Genomic DNA, 10672 nt, shown 5'->3' with positions numbered 1-10672 from the left:
GGAATCAATGTTGAGGTGGAGCGATGGAACTAGATGCAACCAAGAAACATCTGTATTATTTGAACGGTGATGAAGACCGTCTTAAGAAAAAATAAGTAGTGGCAGCAGCAACCACTGAATAATCCATCAACTCCCCGTAAAGTTATTGTAGGCTCTATACATGTATATATCTAATTTCCTTTACACATGATTGTAGCATTGGGACTATCATATTTATCGGCAACATGGTTTTCAAGCTAAGGGAGGCCATCTCAACAATACACAGGATGTGAGATCGCATACCCATGTTAATTTGCACCCCAAAAATAGCACAAAGATCACACACCCCGTTCCTGCACTCTGACAATCTTCCTGCACCTTACGTGACCTTCTCCCTACCTCTATGCTGACCTACTCCCTACCTCTGTGGTGACCTTCTTCCTCCATCTGAGTCTTCTTGACTGAACGTCTGAAAGTCCAGAAGGAGTAGAGCAGCAGAGAACATAACATGTTAGAAGGAAAACACCAAAATAGTTCGCAATGACTGAATATATCTTGCTGATTACATACATCATTGATGATCTCCTCGACGGTGTTGTCAGAGAGACATAGGACGGACTCATCAAGAAGCGCCACCACCATTGTGGTGCCCCCGATTTGACCGTACACTAATCATACACGCAAATATGTACAATCAAGATTGAGGACTCACGGGAAGATATCACAACACAACTCTAGACACAAATTAAAATAAAACAAGCTTTATATTACAAGCCAGGGGCCTCGAAGGCTCAAATACATAAGCTCGAAAACACAAGAGTCAGCGGAAGCAATAATATCTGAGTACAGACATAAGTTAAACAAGATTGCCTTAAGAAGGCTAGCACAAAAGTAGCAACAATCGAAAAGGCAAGGCCTCCTGCCTGGGACCTCCTAACTATCCTCGAAGCCGAACTCCACGTAGAATCATCCTCGGGATCTCTACCTCCTGGACTCCAGCATCTGGTTGCGACAACCAGGTATAGAAAGGGGAAAAGAGGGAGAAAAGCAGCCGTGAGTACTCATCCAAAGTACTCGCAAGCAAGGAGCTACACTACATATGCATGGGTATATGTGTAAAGGGCCATATCGGTGGACTGAACTGCAGAATGCCAGAATAAGAGGGGGATAGCTAATCCTGTCGAAGACTACGCTTCTGACCACCTCCATCTTGCAGCATGTAGAAGAGAGTTGATGGTAAGTTCACCAAGTAGCATCGCATAGCATAATCCTACCCGGCGATCCCCTCCTCGCCGCCCTGTTAGAGAGCGATCACCGGGTTGTATCTGGCACTTGGAAGGCTGTGTTTTATTAACTATCCAGTTCTAATTGTCATAAGGTCAAGGTACAACTCTGGGTCGTCCTTTTACCGAGGGACACGGCTATTCGAATAGATAAACTTCCCTGCAAGGGTGCACCACATAACCCAACACGCTCGATCCCATTTGGCCGGACAGACTTTTCTGGGTCATGCCCGGCCGCAGAAGATCAACACGTCGTAGCCCTACCTAGGCACAACAGAGAGGTCAGCACGCCGGTCTAAATCCTATGCGCGCAGGGGTCTGGGCCCATCGCCCATTGCACACCTGCACGTTGCGTACGCGGCCGGAAGCAGACCTAGCCCCCTTAATACAAGTGTGAGCTTACGGTCCAATGCGGCACGCGCCGCTTAGTCGCTGACGGCATGAAGGCTTCGGCTGATACCACGACGTCGAGTGCCCATAACTGTTCCCGCGTAGTTGGTTAGTGCGTATAGACCAAATGGCCAGACTCAGATCAAATACCAAGAACTCGTTAAGCGTGTTAATTTTTAAGTATCCGCGGACGCCGACCAGGGCCAGGCCCACCTCTCTCCTAGGTCGTCTCAACCTGCCCTGTCGCTCCGCCACAACGTAACAGTCGGGGGCCGTCAGGAACCCAGGCCCACCTCTACCGAGATGGAGCCACCTGTCCTTTCAGCCCCCTCATCAGAACCACTTGCGGGTACTCAACGAGCTGACCCGACTTTAGTCACTACATGTGTCATGTATATAAATTATACAATATATACCCGTGATCACCTCCCGAAGTGATCACGGCCCAGTAGTATAGTATGGCAGACGGACAAGAGTGTAGGTCCACTGATGGAACACTAGCATCCTATACTAAGCAGTAGGATAGCAGGTAAGGGTAGCAACTGTAGCAACAATGACAGGCTATGCAACAGAATAGGATTAACCTAAATCAGTAACATGCTACACTACTCTAATGCAAGCAGTATAGAGAAGAATAGGCGATATCTGGTGATCAAGGGGGGGGGGCTTGCCTGGAAGCTCTGTTGTACAGGGAGAAGGGTCGTCGGTGACGTAGTCGTACTCAGTGGCATCAGCGCCGGTCTCGGGGTCTACCGGAGAAGAAGAGGGGGGAAGAAACAATAAATATAAAGCAATCATAGCATCACAAAATATAACAAGGCAAGGCGCGGTGCTAGGTGTGACCTAACGCAGTACTAGACGATACTGGCGAAGGGGGAAAACATCCGGGAAAGTATTCCCGGTGTTTGGCTTATTCAAGCAAACAGACCGGAGGGAGACGGTTGCATGTTCGCTATGCTAGGGACGTGTGGCAGATGAACGGAGAGTGTATCCGTATTTGTCTCGCCGCTCTGACCAACTTTCATGTTCAAAACTTTTTCATCCGAGTTACGGATTATTTTATAGTAATTTTCAAAGTTTATTGATTTCCTGGAATTTTATATTTAATTTAATCAGAATTGACCAGGTCAAATTGACTGGTCAAAAGGGAAGGTGTGGCCCACATGGCATAGACTATACGTAATCAATTAAATAAACCTAGCTTAATTAAATGAGGTCCACATGTCATCTACACATTTGACTAATTAAACAAATAAACTAACCTAATAACTTAACTAAATAAGGTCGGCCACTCATGGCTGTGACACAGCCGGCCACACACACACTACATGGCACACACACACTACACGGCACACCTAGCTCATGGCCATGGCCATGCCCAGCTGTAGTAGTGGTCGGAGTAGAGCAGCATCAGCAAACAATAAGTAGCAGCAGCTAAGCAGCAGTAAGTAGCAGCAGCGCATTGAGTTGGAGTAGCAGGGCAGCACAGCCGGAAGCAGCAGCGGCAGTAGCCGAGCAGCAACAGCAGCGCAGCAGCAGCACTGGAAGGAGAAGCAGCAGCAGGGTGAGCGCGGGAGCAGTGGGCGGTGCAGGCACACGTCCAGGGTGCAGCGGGCGCACGCACGTGCGGCCGGACGCGGCCAGGGGACGGCTGACACGCAGCTGGTCGCGGCCAGGGGCGTGGCGGGGCGCAAGCTCCATCCATGGCGGCCGAAGTGCGGGGTGGCTAAACGGCGACGGATCAAGGGGGGCGAGTGGGGGGAGCAGGCAGAGGAGCTCACAGTGAGCACGGGGACGTGGTCGGGGTGGCCGGGGACGGACCGGAGTAGCGGCAAACGATGGCGGACGGCGACGATGTACGCGGAGATGACGATGTCGATGGCGAATGTACGGGACGTCCCAGCTCCAGTTGTTGCTCGGGGAAGACGAAGTCGAGGGTGGCGATCCTCCTGGACGGATCCACAGGCGCCGGAGAGCATGTTGTCCACGGCAACGGCGACGAGGTGTACAGTCACCATGCGAGGTTTCGGGCTTGATTCCGAGCCGAGGAGGAGGCGATTCGATGGGGAATCTGAGGGGATCGGTCGAGAGCTGGCTAGGGTTTCCAGGGGACGCTCTTATAAGTCGAGGGGAGTTGACGTGGTGGCCATCCGGCCATGGCACCGTGGGATGGCCGCCACGCCATGGCCTCTGCCTTCTCCTCTGTACAGGAGAAGAGGAAAGGCCTATGGTGGGTTGGGCTATGCACTGTAGCACTGGGCCTCTAGTGCACAGTGTGCACTTAGCCCCTGTTCCTTCTTCTAATTTTCTGTTTTGTATTTTCTCCATCGTTTTGTATTTTAATTTAATCCAAATGTAACATCCCAAATTTTCAATTTGGAATGTTATACATTAGATCATCATTGCATAGGACCCTAGGAGAGAGTTGGGGATTTTCCCGGTTTTCATATTTGATTTTTATCAAATAATGAAACGAGGATTTTTGGTTTTAATTATATTTCTCTCCGAAAAATATTTCATATTAAAATAAATGAGAGGAGAAAATATGACTTCTCCAAAATAATTGAAATATTGGAGGAAAAATATTAAAATCAGATATTTGATTTTATTCGGATTTTATTTGCAATTTTATTTGCAATAGAAAAATTGCACGTTTTCAAAACTGCATTTTTAGGGCCAAGAAAATGTTCATCCCGTTCTAATTATTATAATTAGACGGTGAAAATTTATTCTGGCATTTTAAGATTTTTATTTATTTTTCTAGGATTTTTTTAGGTTCGACGGAATTATTATTAAAGAAAAAGAGATCCCGCGCCCGACTGGGCCGAGGCCCAACCGAGCCAGGCCGACCCATCTCCCCGCGCCTCCGTCTCCCTCCTAGAGACCGGATCGAGCACGCGCCACCGCCCGAGTCCGGCTCGAGGCCGCCACCCCGCCGCCTTGCCCCCTCCCGCACGGCAGCCCCCCTCCGCTTCTATAAGTACCCGCTGACCCCGCCGCCTCCCTAACCCCGTCCCGCGCCCTGCCACCGAAGGAGCCCCGCCGGAGCTGCCGAACAACGACGCCCGAAGGAGCCGACGCCAGAGCCGCCCGAAGCCCCCTCGTCGCCGCCCGTCGCCTCCCGTCGACGCCCGCAACCCCGCCGCACCCTCGACCCCGCCGGAGCCCGTCCCGCCCCGCCGGAGTAACCTCGCCGGAGGTATATTGAAGCCGCCGCCGCCCCGAGTATGTTTTTTTAAACCGATTCGGTTTATTTTGAAACCCTAGGTTTTATTTTATAGATCGGTTTATTTTTTTATTATTATTTGATTTAGTCAGTTAGTGAACGTTCGCCGGTCCGTTCGTTTTAACGAACGTGTTCGTCAGTTAGTCGCAGTTAACGAACGTCCGTTCGATTAACTGTTCGTCAGTTTTCTTTTTCGTCGGATTTTCCGCGATTATTCCAGATCGCGATTTCCGATCTGTTTTTCGTTTTAGTTTATCTTTTTGTTCGTTTATCGGAATCAGGCGATTCAAGCGCCTAGAGTTTCGTCTCAAAATTCTCTTTCCGTCTAACCAACTCAAACAAGTTTTTGCTACTGTAAAATTTGACTTAGATCCAGATTAGTAAACGAAGCCTGTTTCTTTCGCCGTTTGACTTTCGTTGCTTCGTTTGATTTGATTCTTTTTGCAAACCGGAGTTCTTGAGTTGAACTTTCTGTTTGGATCTTTTATTTGAGTTTTACCTGTGCATTAGTGAGTGCTTACTGAATGCTTGTTTGTTTGCGATAGAGTACCCGGAGTGCGCCGCTTGCTACTTCGAATCTCTAGGTTCCACGGATCATCAGCAAGGCAAGTAACACTTTGATCATACCTCTTTACTACCCAGTTTTATTGCATTAGATCAACCCTCAAACATTGCATGGTTAGGATCTCATTTAAACTGTGGGAATCGGGATGTAGATGAGGTAGTACCAATTGCCCTGTTTTATTATCAAACCTTTGGGAGTTACTTCTACGTTTGCTTATATTGCTATGTTATGCTAGTAGACGTGGATTGGGTGAGTGTATCCATGACAGATGTGAGATTGTTAATTAATGGTTTACTTAAGGTGGCAACTAAAACACACATCTGGGTGGATTGAGGCACCTGGGGAATCCAGTGTTGACTGTTTTTCTAAGGACCGCCACCCAGGCTCAAAGGGATCATGAGATTATTCATGCTAGAAACTTCCGTGTGCAGCCACAAGCTATTATGGGCTCTAGCATAGTTGAGTAGGTTACATGATCTCTTGAAGAGGTGGGCCAGCAGATGTAGGGGAAAGTAGGTGTAACTGTCCACCCGGAGTAAAGAGTTATTGTTTCTGAAAGACTGTGTCTCGGTCATCCGTTTCTCAAACATCGTGTAGTGCGAGAATCAAGTGGAGGCGATCGAGTCTTGTGGGGAAAAGTGCACAAACCTCTGCAGAGTGTATAAACTAATCATGGTTAGCCGTGTCCCCGGTTATGGACATCTTGAGTATCTAGTACTTGGATTATCATGTGAATCTCATCATGATGTTACTTTAATTAATTTTGTTGGGTTAATGATGATACTTAATTGGGATTGAGATGCTGTCAACCATCTCAATGTTTCACAACCACCATGATAGTTAAATAAAATTTATTCCTTTGCAGTAGGGAAAAATTGGCTTCTTGCAAAACATTAACCATAGAGCTTTCCCCCAGCCAAATATGCATGTAGTGATAGCATCATCCTGTTCATTACTCTCTATGTGTTATTTTGCCAGCATATTCCATGTGCTGACCCGTTTTCGGGCTGCAACGTTTCATGTTGCAGACTTTTCAGACAACGAGTAAGGTGCCTTAGGTCGTGGTCTTATACTCAGTGATGCCGTTGGAGTTGATGGACTCACTTATCTTCCAAGTCTTCCGCTGTTATCATTTTAGGTGGCCTTAAGCCATATTTTTGTCATACTTATTTCTCTCTTGAGATACTCGATGTAATAAGTGTGTGATTGCTACTCTGTTATAAATCCTCCAAGTACTGTGCGTGTCAGCATTACTGATCCAGGGATGACACTGGTGCACGGTAGATCAGACTGTTTGAGGTCTGGTCGCTACACCAAATAAGTTTTGTTGAATGCAAAACTTGTCACATAAATAGTAGGCAATGTTTTGAGCTATCATACACGATTTCAAGTGGTTTGCAAATACATAAACATTCATTTATTTTGAAATGGCTAATTTATTTGTTGTTGGACCACTTATTAATTTCCTAGGGATTTATCTGTGAGTCAAATGAAGTTGGTACCATCATGGCAATGATCAGGGGAATTTATAGAATAGTGTGAACACTTTAGTTTTATTGTTTGAGAACTTTTGTTGTTTGAGTTTAATTCAAATTTGAATTTAAATTGTTTTGAACTAACGCGAAATTATCAACAATAACCGAGGTGATGTGGCATCATTAGTAGAGGGTTACTGTAGCTTAATTATCAGGGCGTCACAATTCTCCTCCACTACAAGAAATCTCGTCCCGAGATTTAAGAGGGGAGAAAGGGGGAAGAATAGGTTACGAAATTCTAACGATTCTTCTTGGTCTTCGTTGATCTTCTCGAAGAGGTCGATCCATTACGTTGATGTCTTCATTCCTATGCTTCAGTCATCATGATGAAGTCGTCCTTTTCTTCAGGAACTCCATCGTACTTACGAAAGGATAAAGGGGGAGTATTCGGGGAGAACGGACCGCTACAATGTTTGCTTATCTAGTAGATAACATCAGGGAAGGTGGCAGAAAGTAACTCTTGAATCTAATCTTAAAAAAATATCAAGAGCAAAGTAAGGTGCAAAATAGAAGTTTGAAGCACATAGGAAATCGTTCATTACCTGAAACGAAGTGTGAAAGGGGTTCAGAACAATGGGAATAAGTATTGCGTCTGATACCAGATTAGATCACTAGGCAGGTGGTCCGTGAATTACATACGAAGTCAAGCGCGAGGAACAACCTTGGAAACAGGGGGTGTACAGGAGAGTCAGGTTTCGATCCTGTGGAACTGTGGGTTATGGGCCCACCATATGGGTTACAAAGTAGGGAGGGCGCTTCCATCATGCACGATCATGATAGCAAGGCATGTTAGAGAATAGACTGTTAGTTATGTCGGCAACAACATCGGTACCAAGGGCGAGGGACGAAGAGGACCATTTTCCTGCTCGTTGAAACGAGGCGGACCAGTAGGCAAAGTTCTCGTCCATCGGTGGTTACCGGAATGTCATCAACAAAAGTAACAGGGTCTTACTGACAGAATTTTACACCGAGGTGTTTACATAAGCAGGAGAATAATACTGCTTAGATCATATAGACCTCAAGAAAGGGTAAACCAAACAATGGAAAGGATAATTTGTTTATCAAATTAAACAGAACAATGGAAAGTAAAATGTGTTTAAACACATAATTCAGGGGTGTATCCTTCCCCAAGGACAGACAGATCATGATATCCATGACAAGATAGAAGTAGAAAACCCTTTTAGGTAAGGGGAGAGAAATTTCATGATATTACCCATACAGCGGTGTTTGGATAATTGAGCAGGGAACATTTAGCATTGGGCTTCAGACATTCTTATTGAAAATCGGAGTACCACAGACGTGCTTCGAGATAGCATTGACATGGTCTTCAAGCAAAGGTTGGACTTGGATATACAAAGGATCCATCAGGAACAACTTATAGAATAAGTCTTACGATTTCCTCATGGAAGAATCAGTAACCTTGTTAAGAAGGGAACTATAACAATAGGGTCCTCCGGCCGAGGGGAGTCAACATGGTGGCCATCCGGCCATGGTGCCGTGGGATGGCCGCCACGCCATGGCCTCTGCCTTCTCCTCTGTATAGGAGAAGAGGAAAGGCCTCTGGTGGTTTGGGTCATGCACTGTAGCACTGGGCCTCTAGTGCACAGTGTGCACTTAGCCCCTGTTCCTTCTTGTAATTTTTTGTTTTGTATTTTCTCCACCGTTTTGTATTTTAATTTAATCCCAATAAGTTTTGTTGAATGCAAAACTTGTCACATAAATAGTAGGCAATGTTTTGAGCTATCATACACGATTTCAAGTGGTTTGTAAATACATAAACATTCATTTATTTTGAAATGGCTAATTTATTTGCTGTTGGACCACTTATTAATTTCCTAGGGATTTATCTGTGAGTCAAATGAAGTTGGTACCATCATGGCAATGATCAGGGGAATTTATAAAATAGTGTGAACACTTTAGTTTCATTGTTTGAGAACTTTTGTTGTTTGAGTTTAATTCAAATTTGAATTTAAATTGTTTTGAACTAACGCGAAATTATCAACAATAACCGAGGTGATGTGGCATCATTAGTAGAGGGTTACTGTAGCTTAATTATTTGGGCGTCACAACCATTTCCCTGAGCTGTGCAGGCAATGTGGTGATTATCAATTTAGAATTCAGAAATAATGCATCGACGTTACAATAAAGTGCAACTAGTACTTGCCTCTTCTTTCTTGATGTAGCCTGTCCCCCTTAGATCATACAGCTTGAATGCGACTGCAAAGAAAAGGATGGAGACAGAGAAGCGATGCTGACTGATTTCCTTTCATAGGGAGGAGACAAGAAGATGAATGGACGACGAAGTAAGAGCGAGCAATGGACAGGAAGCGTACACGCAGTATTTTTAGATTCAGGCGCTTTGGGGTGGAAGATGCTGAGCGAGCGCATGAACTCGCCAAACTCGATGACCCTATTGCGCTTGAGATCGAAGAGGTCGAACACCCTGTCCACGAATAGGTTCGCGCCTTTGCTGGTCCTGAACAGGGCCAGCCGGAACTCCTGCTGACATGAATGAAACAACAACCAGCCACAAATTCAAAGCACGCAGTTGATTGATGTAAGGCAATGGACAATGGTAGGACCTTAAGAATTACCTTGTGGATGAGGCCGTCCTTGAAGATGGAGAAGCTGAGCTTCTTGTAGAGCTCGTACAGCGCCTCCACCTTGTTCACTGTGACTGCACGCAAAGTTCAGTCGAGTCAGTTACAGAGGAAAGGCAGAGGCAAACTTCTAGAGCTGGAAACGGGGGTGCTCACGCACAGGAGGTCTCGGCGGCAAGGACGGCCGACTCCTCGTATCCCTGAGCGCGCTGCTCACGCTTCCGTGGCGACGACGACGACAAGAAAGCGCAGCCCATCCATCGATCCTTCCTACGCTGGCCGGCCGGCGCCGCGAGGGGCTCTGCGCGCTTCTCTGCAGGCAGGGCAGGGCAAGGCAGGCATTGACCTTCAATCAGAAGCCTAGCAAGAAGGGGAGCACCATCGACCAAACCGAAAACACAAGCTAACCTGAGATCACCTCGCCGGCGGCTCTATACAGCTAGCTCTGCTCTGGTGACCCTTGGCATGGGCGGAGAAATCTCCGGCCGGCGCCTTGAGGACGGACGGACACGGCTGTCTCCTCTTTTCGCTGCCGGGTCTGCGTCTGTCTGGTATGTCCCCTTGCTGGACTCCTCCTCCTCCTCGGGCGGGGGCGGCACGGTGGGCGTCGGGTGGTGGCCGCTGTGTGTCGCATCAAAGGGCAGGCAGGGGTGGTGGCCGATGTAGTGGGGGCGACTGGCTCACGCTGAGGTGGGCGGCGGTTGCTCGCTCGCGGTGGCACTGTTGGGGTGGGGGCGGGGCGGCGCACTGGTCGACCAGGGGAACGGGGGCGGGGCGGCGGAGGCCGGGTCCAAGGCTGCCGGCAGTGCGCGGGATCCATGGCCCTGCGGGCGCTGGCGGGGGATCGTGGGATCGGGGGGCGCTGGTGAGGATCATGGGATCGGGGGAAGTGGTGGACCGGTGGGGGCGTGGGTGATTAGGAAGTTCGGGAACAGCTAATCGCGTCTATATAGAGCGCGCTGTGATCCAAATAACTATTCTGATCCTGGGATCAGAATAGTATTGTCTATATAGAGCGCGTTGTGATCCAAATAACTATTCTGATCGCGTCTATATATATCCGATCACGATGAACTAGATGCATAGGATAATTT

The 10672-nt window shown here is 47.4% G+C and overlaps 1 pseudogene; it reads right to left on the bottom strand.

The window, feature by feature from the left end:
* Positions 1 to 397: 397 nt before the first annotated feature.
* Positions 398 to 9835, bottom strand: LOC123096872 (calcineurin B-like protein 4; annotated as a pseudogene).
* Positions 9836 to 10672: the final 837 nt, after the last annotated feature.

This window comes from Triticum aestivum, chromosome 4D (assembly GCF_018294505.1).
Source record: "Triticum aestivum cultivar Chinese Spring chromosome 4D, IWGSC CS RefSeq v2.1, whole genome shotgun sequence".
In the NCBI taxonomy this organism is placed as follows: domain Eukaryota; kingdom Viridiplantae; phylum Streptophyta; class Magnoliopsida; order Poales; family Poaceae; genus Triticum; species Triticum aestivum.
Note: the sequence above shows the minus strand (reverse complement) of the source record. Positions and strands in the feature narration are given on the sequence as shown.